Here is a 25494-nt window from a genome sequence, read left to right as displayed (position 1 = left end):
TTTTTTTTTTTGAGCGATCAGCCATCCTGCTAATTCGCATGATGACGCCTGCGTTTGTGTCCCCGTAGCGATCCACTGCAACTAGCCTCCATCGGCTTCCCGCGCTCATCACATTAGCATAATGCAGATGCAACCGGAGTCAGTAACCTTGCTGTTGCTAAGCACTATTTACAGCAAATACACATGAAAGCTGGGAGAGGTGCATCGGTTGACACTTTTTCTTTACTAACCTACATTCTTGCTACACGCCTCTTATATATCAATTAGGGGTGGGGTGGGGGGGTTATAAGACCTAACATTAAATCACAGTATTTCTTGGTGTGTTTGTTTTTCACGGTATTAAATCACCGTATTACAAAAATAAAGGTGATAATCCACTCAATACATCACTCTACCTCTTTTCACTCTATTGGCATTGGAGGGGAGCCTACCTGAAGAAAGAAGAAATGATGTTTACTGGCTCCAAATAGGAATGAGGATGAGGCCAACATGTGTTTTGGAAGGAGTAACCTGCCCCATATTACAGACTAATTTGTAAATATAACGTGACTCATGCTCAGAGTTAGACAAGGGGCAGGTTTAGGCATCTCAACAGCATTTATTTGGCAGAAAACCCAAAGCATATGGTATAAATATGACAGTCAGTGCACCACAGGGCATGTCTATCAAGCGCATTTACATACAGTATCAACAGACACACATACCCAAGAGGCACGCAGCAGAGGAGGCTTTCCTGTAACAACAAAACCAGCTGAGCTTGCGCTGTAGTATGAAGTGTGAAGATAATGTTAGGGTCTGGCTCTGCACAAAAAGCAGCGTTAACAGACAGTTTCCCACATCCAAGCTTCAAATGAGGCTGAATGATCGCACAGTGTCTCTTGACGGTCCCTCAACGTTCCAGCGTGCGGGTCGACGGTATATGCCAATAGCCACATTGGCTGCAGCGTGCTAATGTCAAATTCAACAGGCTAACCAGCAAAATGAACAGTAATCTACATAAAAATGGCAAAACTTAGAGGTTCTAATTTTGAGTTTCGGCTTTAAAGCTAATTCTGCTTTGTATTGGACCTCAAAGCAGGCCGAAGCAAAATGGTCACCATAATGACGATACGGCGAAATCCTTGTCGGGGCAGACTGTGACACTGGTGACAAAACGGGTATAACACCCACCCCTAATACCAATGCATCAATATGTACATACTTTCTGTATATTATTACTCTATAAAGTGATTTTGACTTTTGAAGATTCATTAGACTTTATACTGATTTACACACACAATGAGCGAGACTACAAACATGTCTGGACCGTTAACACCGACTCAAGTTTCCAACCTTTTTTAATAGCTCGTTTCTTTGTCAGCTGAGGGATCACTGTGCTGGAGCTGTCATCCATGATCAAGAGAACACCGAGTCAAAAATTCCCCCTTTCCTAAGTAACACGAAAACATTTTCAGCCCATCGAAGTGCCGTCTTGTCTCGAAAAGGTCAGTGGAAACCAGACTACTGATCATTATAGAACTCAGCCTTTTCCTCGAGCTGGAGAAGCTAAACAGCGGTGGCAGAGATGTAAATATTGTGAGGAAAGGCTTTAATCTCTTACCTCTTCATTTCCTCGTATACTAAATATTTAAGCAAATGTCATTACCATAGGTTCACGCGTGTCAGCGTGAGGCAGAGTTTTCCAAACTGCACAGAACGAGAGACGAGGCATAAAGATGTGTAAGATCCAAAGTGATGAATTTCAGGGCAAAAAAAATCTGGATAAAATGCTCGCACCCACCGCTTCCTTTGTGTTTGTACCTGGCACGCAGAGAGCTGTCTGGCTGGACTTTTGTGCATTTTCTGCTTTGATGGCCCCACATCACCATTAATCTCTCACAAAGATGTCATTATAGATGTCATTAAATGTGGTGTCCAGCAAAACGTGCGAGCAGCCAGTCTGAATAATTAATTCCTCCTGTTCGTGCTGCGGGGGCTCTTCTGATCACAGCTCAACCCGGTAACACGCTCTGTTATGATTGGCCAAAGCAAGGTCAGTGTCTTAAGAGACCTCGCTCTAATATCCAGCAGCAATTAGCGGCTGCTGTGCGGATGTTGCACATGTTATTATGTGATAGGGGACTGAGAGTGACCGCAGGTAGAGATTTAATGTCGGGTTTCTGAATGCTGTCGCCAAGCATAGCGGTATTATTGAAGAGCACAAAGACAACCGGTGACTGAATGGTGCACACGTGGCTAAATAGAGAGCCGTGAAATAGAAAACAGTTTCAAAAAGAAGCAGGGAAGCACAAACTGTAATGAAAACATTAACCACTGAAAGAGCACACCCTTCTATCATTATGCGTTCTTTTTACAAATACTGACATTGCAGGAGAAATGGCTGCCAGTGCCACAGGCTGTTAACACCGGCAGTCATTCCCAGACTTTTTGAAACCGTGGCACCCCATCGCAGGAAATGTTTTCCCGTGGCCGGTGAGCCTGGTAGCTTTCAGTGATCAATCTGATTTTAATTCTGTTGCTCAGATTCGATTTGAGCCACAAACTGTGTTGGAGGCTGAGACGTGTCAGCATTTCTTTGAGCTCTATTTACAGTGACAAATATTTCCATTGCTTGCTGTGATAGCAGTCGGTGCTTCTGACTGCTGACTACCTGGAAAACAGGAGCTGAAAAACATGCTGCCTGACTGTGTGGTAACTGTGAGCTGTCGCGCCATTAGCGGTGGCATGGCTGAAATTCTACAGGGGTTTTTTAATGTGGTGATCTTGATATTTACTACTTATTATCTCTGTTATGACGTGTTTTAAAATGTTACTGGTGACGTCTTCAAACATTACAATATGTAAATGAACAAACTCTGCAGCACTCTTATGCAGTATTATATACAGTATTAATGCTGTGCCACTGTTTTGGCATCTGATAAGCTTTAAAAATGGACTGGTTCAAATTTCATCTCTCTAAATGCGGCCTAACGCAACTGGGAGCGTTCGCTGGGAAGCCAGTGAGGGATCACGAGCAAATCCTACAGGTTGAAGGGGAATGGGTTGGTTATTTGTGTGCACATGTCATACTTCCACTTAAACGCCTCCATGTAAGAGTCCACATCCTCTCCAGGACAGCAGTGTGAGAGCTAGCAGCAACAAGAAGGCCAGTGTGAGGAGGGAAAGGAGGGAAACTAACCATTCCCATGAAAGAGGGAACAATGCAAGAAAAATACACAGTCATAAGAAAAGACCACTGTCTCCATCAAAACACAGAGGCCACAAAGGAGTCAAACAGAATGTTCCAGTAAAACGTCTGAGAGATGGACACTGAACAAGCTCGGCGTGTACTCCCCATGACTCAGTCCATTGTGAGGCGCACAACGCACAAGTCAAGTTCCCAGTGAATCAGAGCAGTCAGCTGCCATCCACCACCTCAAGGCACAGGGCCAGTCTAGCACAGGACCGTAGACATGTGACCAGCTGTCTCGCACAACCATCGTTACTGTACCGCGCCACGCCAGTCAGGGCTGAGGACGAGGACGCTGACAATGAGCTCTCAGATAGCTTTCACGTCATGGATCAGCTTAAAAACATGTTTTTTACTCAGTTTACATGGATAATATACGGCCACGATATAGGATTGAGGGAGCAGGTGTTTGTAAATCTATGGATGACTGCGACTGATTTACAGTCAGGACGGCGCAGTGACATCAATACTGCAGTTTGTCTGAGGCCCAGCTGAGGACGCCGAAATGTCCCCCCCGCTTCTACCCCCTCCCACTGTCAGCGATACGCCGAAGTGCACGTGCAGCTGTCTAAATATTACTTCTCCCGTCTTCTGCTCTTCATCTCGCCATTCCTCTGCTCCTCCTCTCGCCTTTTTCTGTCCCTGCGCGAGCTCGCAGCCGCTGAGCGGGACGAGTTTAGGAGGGACAACTGTTCCAACGGCACAGCTGGGGATGTCCACATTTGGTGCTCTGTTGTCATGTCAACAGTCCGCGGCAGAGGGGCCGAGGGCTGGGAATAACTCACCTTCTGCTGTCCAGCTTTCAGCTAGAACCAGCCGCGCACCTGTGGTACCAATTATCTTGTAGCCAAGCACAATTAGATTATTCCAGATGTAAATAATATTTTCTACAGGGCACAGCAGCAGGCAGTGCCTTTTGTGCGAGTACAAATCACTAAATCACTGTATGCAATTAGGCTTTTAACGCAATTCATATAAGAAGGCAGACTAAAGCTAATCTCATAAAAGGACAAACAGAGCCATTAAAAGTCTTCTGCTCTTTACTTCATTACTGGCTCAGCTTGCTCTCCTTATGCAAAGAGTCCCCAGGTGCATGAATGTTTCATGGCCACCCTGCTGCCTGCTTCCCTCTGCTCAGACTCAGCCTTTCTCCCTCCTCCCTGAGGAAGCTCAAACTCGCTGTCAATTGCACTCACTTACACTCTGCTACCGTCATCATCAGCCATTAGTATGTGTGTGTGTGTGTGTGTGTGTGTGTGTGAGTGTGTGTGTTGGGGGGGGGGGCGGCACATAAGACAGCTGTTTTGCCTTGATGACTCAATCATCCCCTTCAGTGGGATTAGCATCAGTATCATCATCCTCATCATCGCCTTTGATCCCAAAAATTACCAAACAAGTCTGAAATTGATGACTATCAGCCCGTCTGCCATGAATTCCTGAGCTTTTGAAAAGATCTGACTTCATTGTATGTCAATCGTGCTCCAGAGTTTGAAGAGATAAACTGGTAATATACACCATATTTCATATCAAAGCCTTTGAAAGAACCAGAAAAACAAATTCTTAATTTTGCTGTTTTTAAAGTGACAAAGTGCTGTATATCTGTAAATACTCAAATATCTCCTTTTCTTGGTTAAATATCTAAGAGCTGTGGATCAGTAAAAGTACTCAATCATAAGCGAATGTTTGACATGCAAAATTCTTCTCAAATTCACAAGTATTTGCTGCTAACTTTAAAAAAAAAAAAAAAGTAGTTTGACAGCTTGGGAAATACTCTTACTCTCATGTCAGGCTGTTCAGTGTGAAGCTGGGGCCAGAAGGAAATTAGATTAGCTTAGCGGTAAGACTGGAAACAGCACAGGTGGTGTAGCGCTGCCATCTTTTAGGACTGATATAATGAACTTCTTAGCAAGCAGTTTCTTATTTGCACATCCAGCAGTTACGAACAATTCCTTTGAAGTTGTGTTTGTGTCCACATGATGAATGACAGTCCAATATTCATCCTCTTTTAACTCTGTTTTTGGTCTCCACCAACTCCATAAAGATGAGTAGAGCTGCAGATTCAGGTGATAATTCTGTGTTGGTTCACCACAAAGAGCTTGATTGTTCTCAGGTTGCATTTTGTTGTTATAAGAGTAATGATTTTTACTGCTGTAACTGCTTCACATACTGCTGACTATTTGTGTAAAAATGCTGAAATCTGAAAAGCAACAAGTAATTGTCAAACAAATGTAGTGATCTGAAAAACAGTCGAAAGGAAGTGTAATGTCACTTCAAAAGACACATTAACTTGGTGAACTTCAGCTATGGCAACTAGGGTCAGGGCTTATATGTGTCCTCCTGCTGTAAATACATCTTTAAACTGGGCCACTTGAATGACAGTCAGATCAGCTGATGGGCTAATTCAAGGCCGTGCAAAGCTGCCACTATCATCATTTCATTAGAAAGGAGCCAAGTCAAGCCTGTTTGGTTATATTCTACAATAAGCATGTACCAACCTAATGAGACCACAGTAACAGTGTTCACTGACAAAGACAATTGCAATAATATGGCAGCATGCGGCAGAAGAAAGGCTCGTTAATGCGGCCGTATTTCAGGAATCAGCATCAAGGTAGACCATTCACAAGCCAACAGCATCTCAATGCCAAGTGTTCTTAAAACATATTACGCCATGCCATTAATTAATTTGTTGGCTTGTGAAGCGTAGCTTATTCAGGCTATTCATCATGAGCAGGAAATTGACAAGTTATCCGTGGAAGGCATGTCAAAGGGATATCAGGTTTAATTTTGCATCAAAGGAAGCAGCGAGCGCTACGCCATTTGTTCAACGCTCGGCGTTTTCTCTGCAGCGCCTTCGTTTGAGAACAGCCGGGCAGATAGCACGTACAAAGACACACGAGATGTAAAGGAGGCTCGGAGATTCAACAGGGTCACGGAGCAGTGGGTAGGTTCATCTCGGAGCCAAGTGTTGCTTAATGGCTTCCTCCCGCTGTACGTCGGCTCAGACCATCTGAGCGGGCTGCGGAGAACATCTGTCCCGAACACACACACACTTTGTACCGCCGCAGTCACCCTGTCAATCAAACGTGTTCTGGCATGTCACTGAGAATCACCAGCGGTTGCGATCGCCTCTGAAGACATGTGCCCACATTGGTACGGGGTGCGCGAGCAGGCGTGAGCACGTCTGCATTTGTATGTGTCTATGGGAAAGCGGGGTTGACACCATGTCTATTTTTAGTCTAGTACACTGAGTTCTGCCTCTGTGTTGTGCTGCTCTGTTCCTTGGACAGGCGGCCGGGTCATCATCATCAGCAGCAGCAGCAGCAGCAGCAGCAGAGCACCGGGATAGCTCCAGGTCTGCACCCTGACCCCGGCCCTCCAGCTCCTACATCAGTGGGAGAGACTTACAAGATTCCTGTGCAGCATTTAGAGGAGGCTATCTGCAAAAAAGAGGCACTTTCTTGACGGGTGCCATGTTCATCCACCTCTTTCTCTCTCCGGTGACTAATGGGCTAATAATTCAGCTGTCACCCTGGAACGTTATCTCGCACTTTTTCATGAGAAGGATACCATCCCCGAACATCTCCGCCACAGTCTCAGGCCTGAAAAAGAAATGTACTTGATTCCCAAAGTTGCTTTTCAAGTAAAGGTGAAGAGAACAAGACGGGATCAGAGGGAAATTCCACGTGAGCATTAAGTACAGAGGAAAAGCCAACACGGATGGTTGCGAGAAGACAACCTGGTCCAGTTACTCACCCAGTAGTGTATGGGAAACTCATATTTGCACTCATCTGCTACACATCAATACTGAACCTTTGAGTAAATAGCCTCTCTGTCATGATGACACAAAAGCTTCAAGGGCACAATCCTTGGATAGCTGTTCACTGCTATCGATACGAGTATGTCAATTCATCTCACGGGGTTGACAAAGTGCATTGTATTTGAGGGACTGTCATCTATTTAAGTAAGTTTCTGCGTTGTCAGGATGTTTTTGGACACTCTCAAACTGAATTTGATCTCATCCAGCTGCTGGTAATGAGTGCAGTGAAAACCCATACTGAACCTGCGACGTGTTTCGTGGCTGCTCTGCACCTTACTTACTGAAACTACTGTTTGTTTAGGAACAGAGGACCGTTCTTCTGGATGATGGGGTAAGCAAAACAGTTTTACACTATACTGTTGGAACTGATGGTTTGTGTAAGGACAAAAACATCTTCTATCACTCTGCACTGAAAGCAGCCTGGTATCAGGTCACGTCGTGTGTGATTGGCCTGTTATTTACAGGAATAAAATGCACCAGCAGAGAATGGCCCAGAAATGTAAGGTAACACCCTCCCAATGGCTTACTCTGATTTATTAAGCAAAGACTGCATTAACACGGTACGGAGTGCAAACAGTGACAAAATAATGCCATAACGAAGCCTAAATTACACAAATTAATGTACGACATTCTTAAAGAAAGCATCTAGTTTACATATAACTTCTGGCTTATGTGACTGTAATAGCAAAATAAACATGAATGGATGGGTTAAATAGTACTTAGGCAAACACTTCCTGATTTAACTCTGATGACATTTGAAAGAATCATAGTCCTGCACGAGACTATTATCATTACAAAGATTACAGATCTTCTTTTTCCTCTCCAGGCGCTTTTATCTTCCACTAACTTTGGGCAATCTGTTGTTTATAACCCTGAAGTTACAGATAGCCTGTCTGTAATTTCTGTTTTCATGCAGTAAATACTTCACAAATGTTGTCCTGGCTGTTCTGTTGGCACAGCAAGTTCACCAAAATAGTTCCTCACAACTTTTTGTTGTAATGGTAAAAAGTTAACTCACAAAACTGATCTTTCAACCAACAGCTTATTCACAAATGTCACACACGGTATGAGTGTCAGAGTTCACTCTGTTACATTTTGTTTGTGGTGTCTTTCCCCTTAAAGCACCCGCTTCAGGAAACATCTCCGCGTAGCCACTGCAGCCGCTCCATCACGGTTATCGGTTTAACAGCTTGTCATTCAGACCTCTGGGTGTTCGGGTTGAATGTTAAACTCACTGCTCGGCCGTGCGCTTGTTTAATAAAGCACTTCTACTTGACTGGTCAGTGGAACAAGGGAGTTGTGATCGTGCCTGGGTGTGAAGCCGCTGCAAAGCATTAATTTAGCCGAGGTCTATTTAATCAAAATGCCTCCCTGTTATTATACTCAACAGAAAACTCTTAAGAATAAGAGTTCGCTCCAACAAGTGATGATAATCCTTCTAATAGGCTTAAATATTTTTGAAACTTGAAGTGGGAGGCTCTGCTGTCTTTGTTTGCAGGGGGAGGTGGACATGTGTGCAGAGGCAGGGGCTCCAGGGCCAGGCCCTCTATCCTTCCTGTTCAGTTACCAGAGGCCTCACACTTATCAGTTCCAGATCTCACAAGAACAGAGAGAAAGACAGACCACTGACAGGAAGGGGATTTTTTTTTCTCCTCCCCCCCTTTTTTTTTTCTTCCTTCAGCGAGGTTAACAGAATGTCTGCACCCCTCACATTTCACAGAGGAAAGCAATTATTCATTAGGGCTCAACGGAGACAAAGACCAACCTGGCAACCTTCAGACATCAACCAGCTGATATGAAACTGAGAGCCAACACTGCTTAGTGTTAAAAGAACTAGTCATTTAGTCCACTGACATAAAACACCAAATTATCCAGCGGAAATCGGCAGGGTTTCACTGGTTCCAGTTTCTCCAACGTGAACGTTTGCTGTTTCTATCTATTTCATATCACTGGAAACTCAATATCTTTCGGTTTCGGAGTGTTGCTCAGACAAAACAAGCAATCTGAAGATGTCACATTGAGCTCTACAAACCAGCGATGGGCATTGTTTTACTGTTTTCCGACGAAAACAGATTAATCACGAAGAAGGAAAGACACATTTCATTGCTGGAGATTGTATTTGGCCATCAGCCTCACAGATCACACTTCTCTATTTGAGGCTGTTGCTATTTCGTTTGACTGCAGCCTTTCCATCAAACCCAGCCAGATTTTCCCTCCACAGAGGCAACCTTACATCGACAGAGAGTGAAAAAATCTGTCAGCGAGAGAGAGCGAGAGAGAGAGAGAGAGCCGACTGTGAAGCACTCATGTCATGGCCCCTGTTCATGTCATATCCCCCCTCGTTTCACTTGCTCTCACTGTCTACCTCGCCTGACATTTCCACAATAATCACTTTGGTTTATCCCACTCAGCTGTGTGGCGGGCAGATGTTTGTCAGGGCACCGTATTTCTCTGCATTCACACTGCTCTAATCAAGATTAACCACTCTTATCTATTCTGTGTGTGTGCGTGTGTGTGTGTGTGTGTGCTGGATGTCCCAATTCCTAATCCATGAAGCCATAGCTGTATTGTATAATACAGTGGACGAACCAATTACATTCCCTTTCAACAACATAATTCTCCCTTTTAGTGGAACATACGCAGAGCTACATATTGCATAAGGGTGGCTGGTGGCTTGCTGGTGAAGTGGATCTTCATGACCTTCTGTGTGTGTACACATTCGTCAGACTACATAAGGACCTGGATGTTGGCAAAAAACATAAACAGGCACAACATCTCAGCACTTTGTTATTCAGAGCCCCCCCCCCAGGAGCTCCTAATGAAATCAACATGCTCCGCGAGGTGAGCGGACGCCGGCCACACACGAACTGCTGCCATCCAATGTTTACCAGAGACACTCGAGCCCAGCGGAGGACAGAGCATGTCCGAGCAAACAAAGTTGTAGTCTTTAAATCACTGTAGTGACAGGGGAGGCAGATATCTGCTTCCAGTAACAAGCTTTGTTTTCATTCCAGTTGTGACATAACATCTTTTCCCAGGGATATTTCAGGCAAAGCAACATATCAGGCAACTAAGAGGGTCCTTACAGAGGCCGGAAAGTCTCAGGGATTAGAAAAAACTACTCATTTGTGCACATTAAAAGCTAATTTTTGCTCTCAAATGATTCAGTTCGAATTTACAGGACCTAAAGTTAATCAATGTTTTTGTCACCTGTGCTAGACATGACTACTCTCACTACTAGTTGGTGAAGTGTAGCTGGCAAGCTCAGGCTAACACATTAACAAGCCGGGGACATGGTAGAGCTCCTCCAAGCTTGTGTCCATCTTCTCTCTGCTGTCCCCTTTCCTCCCTCAGGGCCTTTTGTTCTTAGGAATATGAATCAAAACAGAGTTATCGATACTTTCTGAGCTAGCTAGCTTGCTAACTATAGGTAAGCAAACTCATTAGCTTGGTTGGTAATGTAACAACAGTTGTAAGCTATTCGCACACAACTGTTAGCTGCCAAATGCAGAATCAAAAGTACAAATTAATGAGTAGAGCGCCTCAATGCTAAAGCTGCTGAGTGGCCACAACAACCTGTACCTTCAGTGTCTACTAGTACACTAGTTTCAGAGCATAAATTTCCAATTTGTGCACACGACTTAAAACAAAATTTAGCCCTGACACCTGCTGGGCTCTGCAGGTCCCATCACATGCTTATAAGAAAAAACAAAAAAGACTCACCTGTGTTGACTTCAATCCTTGATTCTTCTCCTCGAAGGACCCCCCCACCCATTCACACACCAGGAGGAGAAACACTTCAGCGCCTCACGTCTTCTGCCCCTGAGAGACACAAGAAAAAACAAAACAAAACAGAAAAAAAACATCAATCACCGCTGCATTATCCACCAATCTCCAAACACTGAATTATTACATTTGCATTTTCTTGTTGCCTGAAAATCAAGCCCACGGGCTCTGAGTGGCTTCCATCTGCGCCTTGCTTAACGTGCTACACGTCTTCCCTGCACGGATAAGCTCCTTCACGCTCTCCTGCACATGAAGGACGAATCAAAAGAGCAACCGATACTTCACATGATCAGTGTGGTATCATAAACATCCACCGCAGAGTAGGTTCACTGCCGTGGCACAGCTACAATTCACTCCCGATTGACAGATAAGCCTATTAAGAGAGGCCTTCACTGTAGTTCTGCACTTAGCCTGGGCTGGCAGGGCTGGTGCAGTGCCATTCAGATCCTTGAACATGACCACGTTTTTTACTTGAGCTCAAAAAAAACATTAAATATAGGCCAGTTAAGATCTTAACAAAATAACCCTGAATATAATACAGCACTAAAATGTAACCACATTTTAAATCATGATTTGAAATGAAGAGAAAATTTGATTTATCTCACCCAGTAAATAATCATCTCTTATCTATGGTCGCCCAAGCAACTCAGTACAGAGACTTAATTTTCCGTTGTGAATTAATCATAGTGAGTAGATGTAATTATTAGCATAGAATACATAGGCTGGATTGTAGCATGCGTTATCGTTCCATATATCACGCTTCGCTCTGATGGCATCGGACGGGAACAGCACTTTGAATATTTACATTTTCAGGAATTTCAGTGCTCAAATGAGTGGCAACGAGTGCTGAAACTTTATTTTGTAGTTCCAGAAGACCTTAAATGTGAAGAAAAAAGTCAAATTTGGAGGTCCTAAACCCTGCATGAAGGGTCTCAGTTCAGGGGAGAGGGGGTTGTGTGGCATTCAACTTTTCTTTAAGCCCTCTCCTTTGTTCAAAGAGGGCGCTATCGAGTTTTTTTTCACTCTGAAAATGCTGAACTTCAAGGAGCTCACTGAGATGGTCGAAGGACCTTAACAACAAATATGCCTTGAAGGTGTTTGCTCTTGCTTTGTGAATACATATGGAGTGTATAAGTACGTGACAAGCGCCATTTCTTTCCCGCCCTTCTCCTCCTTTATCCTTTCTATCCCGCCCTTCTGCTCCTTTATCCTGTCCACCTTCAAGTCTATCGCTGAATCCTGTTAAGAGTATCGTTTTCATCAGCCGTCTGCATAGTGACACAGCATGCTAGCCATTTCTATCCCCAACCGGAGCTCCTCTGGCCCCTCCTGAGCTCACGCTTTGGTTGACAGGACAAGGCTAATGCTCCAAATATAAAAACTGTCTAACCACAAGGTGTATTTTCACATTCAGCAGGAGAAGGCGGTCCCTTGTGCACTTGCACTTTTTTTTTTAATCCTTCTTTTTTTTTTTAATCATTGGAAGATTTTTCAGGCAGCATTTCTCCCCTGTTGGAAGTACCGCTCTCTGAAAAGAGAAAGTGCAGGAGCGCTGGGGGCTCAATGGGTCGGGAGAGGAGGAGGGGTTGACGCTGGGTGCCTCCTTTTTAAAGCCAGATTCTCCCCAGATACCTCTGTGCTATTCATCAACAGCTTTTCCAGGGCTGTGAAAAATCAATGTGCTCTGCACTGCAAACAGTTCATAATGACGGGGGATGGAGGAAAAAAAGCTCAACTGCAACAGAATTGATTTGTTTAAGTACAATAACACGGCTCTGCAGCGCGGTGAGGAGGAGGCTCGAGCGCCCAGACAAAGACTGACTGGCACTATGAAACCACAAGCAGTAATTGACAAACTGCTGGCAAAGTGCAAATCTGAAATACAGAGGCCTGTTATCTAATTAAAGTAGTTTTTCTCTGAATTACCACCTGACAGAGGAAAATACACTTTGAGTCTCAGATGACTGCATATCTTCTCTCAGACAGAGTAAACCCCAAATAATGGGTTCTAAAAGCCATAAAATTAAACATTTCTCTATCTAAAGATGATTTGAAAGACACTCGAGAAGGCAAAATCTTCAAAAGGGATCTGTGTTCTTTTTGTAAAGTTTATTAGCTTGCGATGCAGGTGGATTTGCAAGAACACAAGATCATGCACCGTGAGAATCCACCTTGCCAAGGCTTCAACCGCAATTGTTCTAACCAATCAGCAATGAGGAACTACTGGCAGCTACGGGGCGGGCGTGGTTTAGGCGCGACTGTTCGTTCAGCGACAACAATGGCGGCTCATAAAGAGGTTAGCATAGATGCTGCCATAGCATCAGTTATATCAGAGAGTATTTCTTCGGTGAGTAGAGCAAAGAATGGCACTGAAGGATCGTCTCCATGGAAAACAGGTTTTTTTTCTCTACAATGTAAAATGGTTCATTGATCTGATTGGCTGATGTCTGCCCACAATAGACGGTGATAGAGAAATAGTTCATCCAACAACTTCCCAAATGGTTCTGTGGAAAAAACAATCTGTAAAAGTTATCAAAGTCATGCAGATTAATTCAATTAATATCCCAATTAGTTTTTGATTAAAATGTCCAAACACTTTCCCTCGCAAGTTCCCGGAGCTCAAATTAACACCTTCAAATTGCCTTCATCTGACTTCAACGATTGATTAATGACTGCAATTGATACATTTTTTGTAAACTGATTGATGAAATGAAATGTACGTTAAAAAATCCAGTCTGCGTCACATTCACACACACACACACACACAATTCATACTTTTGGCATGAGTCACTGCTTCCCAAGCCACTTCAAAGCACATGCAGAGAGGGTTTGATGTTGCATAAAGCCAAGTCATGGGATGTTTTAAAGATGACACCAAAAAAATTTTTTAAAAAAGCTTTCACAAGGTGAGATTTTGAACCTCCCGACACTGCAAAAAAACAGAAGCCGGGAGCAAACTGTGTCAAGACAGGCCAGCACAATAAAACAGTCCTCCCTGTCTCCTTTAAGCCGACCTCAGAGGTGCATTTATCATTGTTATTATTCCTTCAGAGAGGCCCTCCCAGGTTTAATTGGGTCCTCATGGAGTCAAAATCCCCACTGTCGCTGCTGCCGCCAGAGCTGGACAGACTCATTCCTCCCAAGTCAGCACCGGGTTTTACTGGCTGCATGGAGAACAGCCATTCCGCGCAAAGTGGCCATGAAACCCGCTGGTGAGTCAGACGGGTGGTGGGAGCTGGAGCCACCCGCTAAGCCTGGACAATGGCAAAGCAGAGGGACACCTGGGGAGAAACTCTCACCTGGCTCTGCTCTCAACGCTGTGGGAAAAGCTCTTGAGAGCCACAGGCTGTCCGTCCACCCAGCCAGCTCTCTGGGGCCATTATTCCCAGAGGGCCACATTTGCATTTTAACTGGTAAATACAGTAGGTTTTGAATGCACGTGGACATGAAACGTGAACAAAATGGAACAGGAAAAGGATTTAAGAGGTTTTAAGCAGGTTTTTTGGCTTCAATAAAAAAGGAAACAATGAGCTTAGGTGATAGAACAGCTCAGAAACTGGAGCTGTGATGGTATGGATTTTTCCCCACAGTTGGCAGTTACCACTATAGGTGTTAGAGTAACACCTAGCACTTGAAATTAAAATCTTACTCCAACTGTTTAATTTACGCTTCTGTTTGTCATGTTTGTGTATTATACATTCAATTCAACATCTGTAGTACTCAACCCTGTGGTATAGGTATAATATATAGGTGATGCCTGTGTGGTTATTGTCACAGCCCATCAGAAATGTGCAGAGCCACGTTGTGTTTATTGTGTTGAATATGCTGTTTGCTGTGTCAAAGTAATAATGGTTGGGTGATACATCTTTAAAAAAATCAGATGACCTCCAAAAAAATGCAGCAAAATTCCCTTTTTTAACCAGATGTTCACTTATATTGAGAGTCCATAGCAATGACTCAAAGTATTAATAAGCTGACAAAGACAGAGAAATGTGTGAAAAGGAACGATTTTAATCACACCGTGATGTTCTCAGTAAATACCAGCTCTGAAGCATTTGACCTCCCATTCACCTCCCTCAACGCTGCTCCACTTGATGTTACCTTGGCACAAAAATCATGATGCCTCCTGTAGGCTGCTTCCTGCTGTTGATATACTCAAGACATGCAAGATCAACTGAGATATGAATCTCTGCTTTTCAAAAGACGCCCGACAAAGACAGCTGATGTCAAAGGAGGAACTCTGGAACAGCAAATGTGGTCGTTTGTAATGATTTTCAGCAGAGAAGAAGGTTTTCTGATAAATGCTGGATTGTGTGAAAGCACGCAGGCAATCATCTCGCCTCACAGTCAGCGTGTTTACATACACACTAATGACGTGCTTTAAGACAAACTAATTAATGTTACACTGACTTCTGCAACTTTCATGTAACACTCTAATTGGGTTATTATCAACGTTAAAGGTCGATAACTCATCAATCTTTCTAATTACATGTTTTGCAAATAATGATCAATTTGACTATAAACAAATCTGTTGATTACTAGCTCCATGAATCACTGTGACTATAAATTTCTATGTAAAACAGGTCATAACCACACATGTAAACACTGTTGAAATAGTAGTTATATATATAACCTAAATGTCCAATAAACTTTCACTATTCAACTAAATTTTGCCTGGTTTTAACCTTTTGACATGCTAACCCTAAATTCAGGTTAGTGGGCAAGACAGGTTGTTGCAAACCAACTTTTTATTAGCTATTATCCTAATCTTGTAATTCACAGCAGTAAGGTTACGATGCCTTTGCGCTGTCTCTGAGGACGTCACATGGAATAATCACATTAGACAGAGTCACATGTTGTTGTGGGGCGAAGCCATAAACATCAAGTGTATCACTGCAGTGAATGAGCGCTGTAGCCATGATTACAGGTTTAGAGATAATGGTTTTTAGCGTGATACATTTAGAGAGCATGAGACACCAGCTCAGTTAGCTCCCCAGTCTTCACTCTCTACTGATTAACACAAACGCCGGCGCCTAGTTAACCACCGCTGCTGTAATTATGTGGAGCCTCACACTCACGCATACACATAACTTATACAACACACGCAGGCCGACACACTCAAAACAGTGCTGTCGTATACGTGTTGTGTGCCACTAGATCAGCATCACAGCAACTGCCAATTATGTCTCTTATTCAAGCAAATGCAGGTAATTTACTTCCTGCTGTGCATAACTTCCCAATGTGTTTGCCCTCTAGCATCAATTGTTTGTGCTGAGGATCGCCTAAACAAGCGGAACAATTGACAGTGATCCCGAAACGGCTCCCGTTTCAAATGAGAATCATTTTAAAGGTTCGCTTAAAAGGTTTGTTAAAACTTTGGCTTTCATTTCGTTTTAGTTATGATAACACTGTACTCACCAAAATCACATCGCGACAACAAAGTCTAGACATGAACAAGAAATGAGCCGCCACAGGATCAGAAAGCTTGTAAACAAGTCGGCGGTTTCACCAGATTTTCTGAACCACTAAAACTGACAGTGAGCGCATCCAAAATGTTGCCGATAATGACTCACTGCACAGGAAAGCCGGGAGCGCACAACTGCACCCAAGCATGGACGGCCAAAGTTGAACCAGGAAGTCAATCTGTAAACTGATGGATGGTTATGATTTTCAGTAAAGACTTGGTCACACCAGGAAGTGGCACGCTGAACTTTATCGGCACGTTGTCACATAATAGGTATAGCTACAAGCTTGGTGAGCTAGCTGGTGAGCTGATGGCTAACATGCGAGCCAATCGAGCGATTCAATCAAAATAGATCTCCTGATTTCGTTCTCATGAAAATGAGACCAAAGTTGCATGAATTCCAGTTTAAACATGTTTTCTTTTTCTTAATTCAAAGGAGTGAGCTGATGCTTAATGTGGGTCTCACATGAATTGATGGCTTCAATATTATTTCTCCTCCTCCTCCTCCTCTCTCTACAGTATATCTTGTTTCAAAAGCGAGAGCAGCCCAAGAGGGCGCCTGTATTTTTCTTCCTTTGTTTCCAGTCTTTCCCTATCGGAGCGAGAAGGTGGTAGCAACTCCCACGAGGGAGATAGAGATAGAGGTGTAGGCTGCTGGCAGAGCGCTAAAGCAAAGAAATGCAGCACCGTCTGACCACAGACATAAAAATGATGCCCCCTACCTCCCCTACTCCCGTCCTGCTTCATCTGCAAAGCAAATCTTGTGCCCTGCAGCCAGAAATTCCTCTTTGGTCACCTGGCCGTCCTCACAGTTTCACCGGCCCGGGAGCAGAGGAGGGTTTACTAGAGGTGAAAGACTTCATAATATAATGGAGACAAGGCAGGAGAGAAGAGGAATAGAGGGGAGAGCTTCCTGAGCCAATTGCAAAGGAGAGGTGGGTGTAATGAGGCCTGATCTGTCACAAAAAAGAATCACGGACCTGTATTTGCATTTTCTCCCTCCCTTATCTTTTCTTCCTCCTCGTCATAATAAGGAAAAAGAAAAAGCAATGAGAGGGAAGAAAGGTGGGGAGCGGACATATACACAGAGGAATCCAGGGAGGGGAAAGAGAGCACATTACTATTGGGAGGGAAAAAATGATTAAAGGCTGAGATGAACACAATCTGCTGGTTCTAGAGGAAAGAGGAAGGAATTTCCAGAGCCAATAATCAAAGCATCACAGGGAGACCTGCCTCTCCCTGCTATTCAACCATGACCATGCCGGCAGAAGCACATTTTCTACATCCGCCCTTTTACACAAGTCCATGGCCTGTGTGTTTCACACACATACAGCCATTAGTGGGTCCAGGATATTGATTTTTAAAACAGAGCTACCTTCTAATTGCAGGAAATACGACAGAATTTACACATTCCTCAGGATTGTGGTTGTTGCAGCTAACCAGGTAAAACAGTGTTAAAATGAGTCAGTTCCAGAGGACTCTGGAGGCAAAGGGGAGAAGGGAAAGAGAAAGAAAAACAGCAACATCAATAATGAAGTGAAGGAGACGGGGGGAAGAAAACAAAGCCGTTCATAACAAATGAGAAAACAGGCAGAGCGTCTCATTGCGAGAGCGCTAACGACAATCAATTAGCAATTGCTCATGATCTTGGGTGCGTCGGAGTATAAGGTGTCTTAATGAGTCCCATTTCCATTAGCTGCTCGACTCGAGAGGCACAAGGAGGAGGCTGCTCCCACCAGCTCCTCCATCTCAATGCCTAATGACTGCGAGAGTGGATTACTCCATCAATTCCTCGCTTCTCTTTGTTTATCCCCTGCGTAAATAATGGTCAACCATTACAATGCATTAAGCGGGCCACTCTACGCAGAGCGAGTGAGAGGGAGAAAGAGGAGCACAAGTGCTCCGACGACATCCTCCACTGATCTCTAGGAAATCGGCTAATACCGTCCATGTGTTGGCAGAGAGGGGGTCAGGGAGGGGGAACACATATCTGATGCTCGACAAATATCTGGCTGGTTTTAACTGGGAAGAATGGCAGGAGAGTAAATGTGGGAGGAGAAGGAAAAGGAAATCTTATAAACGCCTCATCAAGCCAATCGTGTTGCCTTAAAGGGCCAGTTCACCGAAATTAGAGAAATACTAAGAGCCTTTTTCCGTTTCAGAAACCTTCCAGGAACCCAGGAACCTTTTGGGGGACACGTGAAAGAAAACAGCTTAATATGTTGAATATTTCAATACATACTGAAGTAAAAATAACACAGCAGATTGTTGTTCTTGGAGACAGGCTCTCTGTAGATCTACTTTATAGCCTCAATTTAAGATGTTATGTTTTTAAATAAGATATTTAAATCTGGCCCAATTTCCTAATCTTCCTAATATTTCTTCAGTAGAAAGTAGTTCTAGTGAAAACTGCTTACAATAAGGTGTGTTAACAGTAACCAGGACATTGTTCACTGAAAGACAGACTGCTGCTGAATATTTGAAATTTCCCATAATTTGAGCATCACAAATGGAAGTCAATTCACCTGGGGCAAATAAAACCCAAAACTCTGCCTGGATAGATACCACCACCATGGAGGTAAGTGGAAAAATGTGTCATTTTGTAATTTGAGTGAATGGACCCTTTAAGAAGGTCACTGTGCCACTCAACCTGGCTGATTATCCCTACGTCATTCACGGAAACAGAAACGCTGTCGATGTAATGTGCAATTTTCAGGTAATTTGCCTTGAACAAGTCCATCAGCATAAAAAGGAAACAAGAAACTATCGATGACAAAAGAGGGATGGATTTTCAGTCTTATGCAATCAGCACTACAGAGAGGGTTTCTTGTGTGTCATGAGAGAATATAATGTACGTCTGTTGTTGCAGCGCTTTCATCCTGGATTGTACCAATCAATACTTCACCCAAGGATCCATCACTCCCTTTCTATTTTCCTCTCTCTTTCTGGCACTCTCTGGTTTCCCTCTTGTGTCACAGCACCGGACAGGATAAAAATTAAACGCATCAGCAGAAAAACACACAAGTGGAAATGATCTCGCCGCTCCAGCCGCTCGGGTCATGAATTCAGCTAACTGTGCTTATCACAGGCTGCCGCTATTAGTCTTAATAGCCGCGGTGACAAGCCGCCTTGAGAGGAGATGGGCTCTGCTTCCCAGGGCTCACCACAGACAGGTGATTCTCATCTGCGGTCTCTTCATGTGTCATAGCGAAGGCAATGCTGGCTGAGAAATGTCTGGCGGCTTATTGGAGCAAAACATCAGAACCCGGCAGGCCATTACAGACACCAGAGCCATATGTTCTTACGCACTCAGCATCAATCAAGGACAAATTAAGAATTCAATCAAATGTTGATCACATTCAAGCTGTTCCTTAGTGTTTATCTTGAATTATGAGGATTAAAGTCCCAAAAAAAACACAAGAGACAAATTCCACACATATTACACATGAATATATCATATACAACATGCTAACAGACAGCACGTACCAATAACTCAATGTGCACTGTTTTTGCAGTTTGTATGCAAAGAAAATCAATGCACTTATCTTTAGTTTATACTAACAGGAACTGATACAAGATGCACGGCCAACAGATGTCAATAAGTGTGCACTTTCAGATTGCTATTGCCAATTTACAGCTGCACAGATCAATATTTTATGCCAACAATGGAAAAATTACTACAGCATGAGTAACATAAAGGAGGCTGCTCATAGTCACCTGCAGAGAGTCATCATCCAACTCTGCAGTGTTTTAGCCTCTTCCAGCTTGTAGTTGGTTAAAATTACTGTTTTGGATCAGTCTCAGCGTTCTCATCAGTGTCATTTATGCAGCAGGCAGCTGGCATTCAATAAAAAAAAGCTGTGATAAACTCACTGTACGTTACCTGCCCAGCACCAAAAGACACAGAGACAAACTTGTGAACCATCTTGTGAGCACAGTAGAGCTACAGAGGCTGATACTTCCCCAAGGAGATGGTGGAGACCAAAACACAGATAAAAGCAGACTCAGCGTGGGACTTATAGGTGTTCAATGCTAATGTTGCTCTGTATCTGCAGGGTGTGTAATCAAGCAATGGTTTGCTATGTAACATATTAGCCATAACATCTCTATAGGGTGGTAGTGAATACTACACTATATGTGGTACTATATATGTAGTATTATTGCCTGTAATTTTGAGTTTATTTGCTATTGTGTAGTTTCCCTTTCATTTCATTTATTCTTGTTTTTATTTTATATGGCTTTTATCATTTTTTCTCTAAATTCTCCATTCATCTGTGCTTATTTCTGTCCTGTTGCTGTTGCTACACCTGAATTTTCCCTCTGGGTGCTGAATAAAGGATCATCTTATCTAACCTTATCTGCACAATGCTTTATTGTAACGTTGGGAACCACTGTGCTGAATTTATCCAAAACTGAACAAAAAGTGAATTGTTAAATGTATTGCAGGGTTGGGTCTAGCTTCTGCAGGCCTTTAGTGACACATGCAACAGAATTTTAATCTCTGAGGTGAGATTTTTCATGCAAAATGTTGCTTGGGAGTCACAGATGAGCTTTCTTCCTGAGCTTTTATGCACGCAGGCTTATACATTTGACTTTTTGTCAGTGTTTTCTAACATGTTGCTCTTCTTTTGCACTGACGATTCAACTGTTTTTCTTCCAAGTTTTTTGCCCATCCGTTATTGGCTCACATAACATTATTTATAGAGAAAATTCTGACTTTAATTCCACAAGCATGGACAGCAAAAATAACCACTTTTTCACCGCTTTGAGTCCGGTGGGCATCCGGACAACAAATACAGCATGTATTACATCGCATTTTTCTTCTTGTGGAGTTAGTAGCATCAAGGCCAGCTCTGCAAGATTTAATGCAAACACAATCATTTATTTTGCTCAATGTGAGAGCACTTCATGATGACAGCATAAGAGGGAATATTGCCGGGGCTAAGAGGTGCATGTGGCATAAGAGCGAATGTCTTACTGAGAAAAATGATTTTTTCCTCTGAACGAAAGGTTACTTGCTGTAGCCCGTCGAGGAGCCGTGCTGCGTGGCCATTGAATGGGACACAGGCTGGCCGGGCTTAAGAGACAGAGCGGCAGAGTGAAAGTTAGGTGCTTCACAAAGTAAAACCACATGACGGAAGCCCATACAATCAGCTCACATAAGAGAAGTCCGCCTGCATCAACACCACCATACAACAGAAAACCCACTGAACACTCCAAGATCCTCATTGGCCCTTAACATGAAGCCAGACAAACACTGTTTGGAAAACAAATGTCACGTCGTCTTTTCAGCCAGAATGCTTTCCCATGAGCCGGAGCAATCCTCAGCTGCTCTCCTCCTCCACAAACGACCAAGTTTGTGACTGGGACCATGTCAACATGTTGCTCCGTTTAGACAGGGGGAGGGAGGAATTACTTTGATCCACTTTGAGGCATGTCTTCCTTTACTGTCAAGAGCCAGTTAGGGTTTATGGAGGGGGGACGAGACGCTTGTGCAGCCACTCTGCGGCAATGCTCAGGCTAATTTTTTGCCACAATGGCACTTAAAGCCCAAATGAGATGAAACAAATTATGGCTAGTTTGAAGAATTCCATATTGTTGTAGCTCCCAAAGCACAAAGAGACAGCGGAGGTAGCAGAACCCGTGGCGACCTCTTATCACAGCTGAGAGATGACACTGTATTTTACAAACATGACAAAGTGCAGAGATATTGGGCAGAACAGCCTGTAGCTGCAGATCTGTGTGTAGAACAATGGGAGTCTGTGCTGATTTCTGGCCTGAACAATAGCAGGATGACATGGAGCCTGACAGACACACACAGAGCAGCAGGATCTCCACTGCAGACAGGAGAGGCAGCTTCACAGAGCAGCAACACTGCCAAAAAACATCTCCTCATCTTCCTTTTTCCTCTTCCAACATCTTTTATGTGTTTTGGCACCTCTGGCACTCATAACTCAAAAGTGAACAATCAAACTTTGAGCACCACCATGAGCACAACCTCGTGGAGGGAAACAAGCCAGTCACCGGCAAACAATTGGGCACAAGCTAAGCAAGGCTTAATTGGAAGATATCAATTGTTTCCATCCAAAATTCAAAGCAAATTTTAACCAGCTTTCCAGAAGACTGGCAAAAGAAAACGTGGATAAATGCGCGTTTCCATCCTCTACTGATATGCAAATATTTGGAGTTGGGCGCATTGAGATAAACAGCTAATTCTTCTGTCAGGTAGCATCACACCATCGCAGAACAGGACACCATACTGAGATTATGCTTTTTGCAATATTTCTGTTGAATTGCTGGCATTTCCAGCTCAGTTTTTTTATGCGCAATTTGAAAATGCACATAAAAACATGGGTGGAAACGCACTTAATGATGTAGTTTATGGGTCTCAAACACAAAGTACCTGCGAGCTGGTGTTTATTTTTCTACAAGGCGAAAAAAATCTGGGGAAAAACAAAAATGGAGAGAAATAAAAACATAATTTTCAGGCTTGATTTAAGAGAAAATTCTAAACAAACAACCATTAGTTTGAGACCTCTTTATTGTGTATAATACTTAAAACTGCATCCATATATGCATATAATTATATTGCAAGCTGTTAGTGGAGAAAACCAACAAGTAGGTGGATTTATTTTAACATACAATAAAAAATAATCAAAGTATTAAAATCATATTAAAATCAAAATAAAGTTATCAGTAAAACTACAAAAAAATAGTGCAGAATCCAGAAGGTGATGAAATCTCTTGTCTTCCATACGCCACTGAGGCGCTCAAAGTGTCCTTCATTATTAATGTCCTCTGAGCAGGACTTGAAGCAGCTTTGCTTCTCTTATCAATCATTCATTTGCTTTCCATTGAACACACTCCGATCCTCTGGTGTCAAATCAGACTTGAAGTGGCTAAAGAACCACCAATCCCAAGTCTTTCCTCAATTAAACGAGGCTAACATGTCATGAGCCTAAAACACCTGCTCGAAAAGCGATCAACAATGCTGCACTAATGTGGGGATCCCAAACAATCCGCAGCCTGTCAGTCATTTAATACACAACACTCTGGTCTCATAAATTAGGAATAGGATGCCAAAACCTATTTGTGCAGGCTCCTGTGTGTGTCTTTGTGTTTTGAAAATAGCTCAACGGTGAAAACTAGACATTGAATTGGACTGAAATATTAACAGTGATGCTACTTTTATAACAGAATGAGAAAACACCTCCAGCCCAAGTCGCTGCCTTCTCACCTTCCCAACTTGCACCCTGTCTGAACAGGATCTCATTTCGCTCGACAACAGCAGGCGTTTAGTCAACAGCAAACATAATCAAACTTTGTGGTCTGTCTCTCCGTGGCGCGGAATTGAAAGCATATCGTGCAGAGTTCTTTGGTGGCGAGATCTCCAATTACCTTCTGCGTGCGAGTGTTCACTGTGCTGGAACTTTTCCATTTCATCATTACACTCAAGCTGCCCCCATCCAAAGCCAACCAGAAGCAGTGGCGGCGGCAGCAACACAGCAGACCGTGTCATCCGTGCACCGCGGGGGGATCCTTCCAAGCTGCAGCGAATTCCTCGTTTTGTCTGGGAACAGATTCATGTCTATACAAACTGCAGGTGCAGTGAGCTTTTTTCTTAAACCACCACAGTGAAAAGGGGGCAGGGCGACACTCAGCTCCCCCTCGGCTATGTTTGTCACAATTACTCGGTAGGTCAACTTTCCCCCAGTCTCATTAAGAGGTAAAACAGAGGCTAGAACACACGTCTTTTTTCTGACCCCCGCAGGAAATGTTTCAGCTCGCCATCGTGTGCTCGGAAAGCCACTGATACAATCGCTCTCCAGCCCTCACAATGGATTTGGGAAACAAGAACGAGGGATTATTTGATGCAACTTCCATTCAAGAGGCCAATTCAGCCCAACCAATCAATACTAATCAACGGGGAGATGACAGGAGATGAAATTCCCTCTGCTGCAGCCAAACACTCATGTATCAGGACTTGTATCAGGAGCCTGCACTCGTTCTGCTCCTCCTCTCACAAATCCAGTGGTGGGAGGTCAATTTACTCAAGTACTGTACTTGTTTTAAGGTACTTTATTTGCTAATTTTCATGATATAATGCTTAATCCTTCCAACCCACTACATTCAGAGGTAATTATTTTACTTGTTACTCAAATCAAAGCAACAGTTTCCAATTAACCAGCTATAACATTACACTACTTCTGAATAAAGCATAGTTCATAAATGATTTGTAGGTTGTAACTAATGGTCTCATCTATGGTTAATACATAATTTACATAATATAATAGATCAGCAATAAGCCTTCAATTAGGACAACTTCTGGGCTGCTATATGGTGAAAAATGCATCACAGCGACGGCCAGTTGCTAGCCAATGTTAGCTCTTCTTTCATCAAGAATAGCCCTCAAAGGGACATTTTGACCCAACTTGACCAAAATTCACTGATTATGAACTTGTCATTTTTACCGCAGAGTTGACAGCTTGCTAGAAAACATGAAACCCATGCACAAAATCAAGGTACTTGTCCTTTTGTACCAACTGTGTGCTATCTGCCCAGCACCAAACAAAGTTTAGCATTTAAGCTAGCATAGTGACATAGTGAAGCATTTAGCAACAAATATTTCCCTCAGGAGCTGGTGTTGAATGAAACAGAGATACAAGAAGAGTGATTGTTGGACTTACATTCATCAGGTGGACAGACAACTCCAAATTAATGGCAATTTATGAATGCTAATGCTGCGCCCTGTCTGTGTAAACATGTTAGCTAACATGGTCACCCTAACAACTTGCTAATACAACCGTATAATAGTGTTGTATTTAGCTCCACTGGGCTGAAGTAAAGTTTTGAATGCAGGACTTGCAGGCCTTATAATGGAATATTTTAACACAGTGGTATTGCATCTTTCACTTGGATAAGGACCTTAATTCTTCCACCACTGCCAAAATCTCATTGCAACACCCTACGAATTATTAATCTACAGCATTAACCATGTTGACAGTGTCAGGCTCTGAAAGGGTACAGCCTGTAGAGGGTGTCTTTCATCTGAGGCAAGGAGCAGCAGAGAGCATGAGCTTCTCATGTTAACACAGGAAACATATATTTAATGAGACAACCACTGCAATCTCCGCTGCCATGCTAAGTGAGTCTGACCCCACACCGCAGCTCGGCGACGCTGCCAAACAACAGTCACGG

The 25494-nt window shown here is 43.3% G+C and overlaps 1 protein-coding gene across 2 annotated transcripts in view; it reads right to left on the bottom strand.

The window, feature by feature from the left end:
* LOC143338775 (zinc finger MIZ domain-containing protein 1-like) overlaps nt 1–25494 on the bottom strand; it is a 109704-nt gene that overhangs the window by 68969 nt on the left and 15241 nt on the right. For both annotated transcript variants that reach the window (XM_076759443.1, XM_076759444.1), the window contains exon 2: nt 10770–10868. The gene's annotated coding sequence lies outside the window, so the exon portion shown is untranslated. The remainder of the gene's footprint in view (nt 1–10769; nt 10869–25494) is intronic.

This window comes from Chaetodon auriga, chromosome 20, assembly GCF_051107435.1.
Source record: "Chaetodon auriga isolate fChaAug3 chromosome 20, fChaAug3.hap1, whole genome shotgun sequence".
NCBI lineage: Eukaryota > Metazoa > Chordata > Actinopteri > Chaetodontiformes > Chaetodontidae > Chaetodon > Chaetodon auriga.
This window is presented reverse-complemented; position numbering and strand designations above follow the sequence as displayed.